The 245-nt window shown below is 50.2% G+C and overlaps 1 protein-coding gene across 1 annotated transcript in view; it reads right to left on the reverse strand.

Moving 5' to 3' along the window:
• The window catches only part of CFAP74 (cilia and flagella associated protein 74), an 85,462-nt gene that overhangs the window by 82,813 nt on the left and 2,404 nt on the right, over positions 1-245 (reverse strand). The gene's annotated exons all lie outside the window — the stretch shown is intronic.

The raw sequence follows: 245 nt of genomic DNA on the forward strand, positions 1-245 counted from the left end.
TCTCTCTTCCTCCTCCTCTTTCTCTTTCTCTCTCTTCCTCCTCCTCTATCTCTTCCTTTCTCTTCCTCCTCCTCCTCCTCTTTCTCTTTCTCTCTCTTCCTCCTCCTCCTCCTCTTTCTCTCTCTTCCTCCTCCTTTCTCTCTCTTCCTCCTCCTCCTCTCTCTCCTCTTCCTCCTCTCTCTCCTCCTCCTCCTCTTTCCCTTTCTTTCTCTCTTCTTCTCTTTCTCTCTCTTCCTCCTCCTCTC

This window comes from Sceloporus undulatus, chromosome 7, assembly GCF_019175285.1.
Source record: "Sceloporus undulatus isolate JIND9_A2432 ecotype Alabama chromosome 7, SceUnd_v1.1, whole genome shotgun sequence".
Classification (NCBI taxonomy): domain Eukaryota; kingdom Metazoa; phylum Chordata; class Lepidosauria; order Squamata; family Phrynosomatidae; genus Sceloporus; species Sceloporus undulatus.